At 36.4% G+C, this 826-nt stretch overlaps 1 protein-coding gene across 1 annotated transcript in view; it reads left to right on the top strand.

The window, feature by feature from the left end:
* The first annotated feature begins 82 nt into the window (after positions 1-82).
* The window catches only part of LOC122329052 (neurogenic differentiation factor 4-like), a 3,131-nt gene continuing 2,387 nt past the window's right edge, over positions 83-826 (top strand). Inside the window, exon 1 of the mRNA XM_043225250.1 lies at positions 83-280. The gene's annotated coding sequence lies outside the window, so the exon portion shown is untranslated. The remainder of the gene's footprint in view (positions 281-826) is intronic.

Here is an 826-nt window from a genome sequence, read left to right as displayed (position 1 = left end):
GGGGGGCTTGTGGGCGGGGCTTGAGAGCATCTCTAGAAAGTCAAAGCCGGGAGTCAGTGCGCTTCAGTGAGGCATACGACGCGCTCTGACGCACCAATGGAGAGCTAACGGACCTGCACTGGCGCAGACGGACTGTTGACATACACAAACCATCAGCGGGGAGTCTGGGACTTTGTCTTTCTATTTTTTTAACAGAATTTCTTTTAAACGTTTTGACAGTGTGTTCATTCTATTTGACCACCTTTTTTTATCGAAGTGAGGACAAGTGCCGCATTAACAGGTAAGGTTATTTTAATACTTTTTTTTTTATTAGACTATTTGTATATAGGCTATAGCCTATTATTTTTCAGCCTTTATTGCGTGCATAAAACAACAACAACAAAAAAAACCCCAAATACTTTTCTTAAAGTTGTAGGAAACCCATGATTCGATGTTTATTTCAGGCTTTATTTCCAGGTTCATATTTGTAAAAAAAAATATGCGTAATAATACAAAGTTGCTTATTAACTGTATTCTCGTTGCAAATAATTAAACACACAGGCTAACTGAATTAAGATTAAACGTAGCTATGACAAACTGGGTAAATTAGAATAGCAAATGGCTCTAAACGCAGGGTAATACACACCAGCCTAAAATGTTTTCTCCACTATATTATGTCCAGTTTGTTTCCATTCATTTTGCTACAATTACGCGCATCATACTTGATCAGATCGCAAATGCAAACTGGTCGAAAAAGCGCAAATAACGAACATCTTTCACTTTGGAACGATTTTTATTTCATCTTCAGGAAACAATTTAAATGAAAATCTATTTATTTATTTATTTA

The sequence above is a fragment of the Puntigrus tetrazona genome, chromosome 23, assembly GCF_018831695.1.
Source record: "Puntigrus tetrazona isolate hp1 chromosome 23, ASM1883169v1, whole genome shotgun sequence".
In the NCBI taxonomy this organism is placed as follows: Eukaryota; Metazoa; Chordata; class Actinopteri; order Cypriniformes; family Cyprinidae; genus Puntigrus; species Puntigrus tetrazona.
Note: the sequence above shows the minus strand (reverse complement) of the source record. Positions and strands in the feature narration are given on the sequence as shown.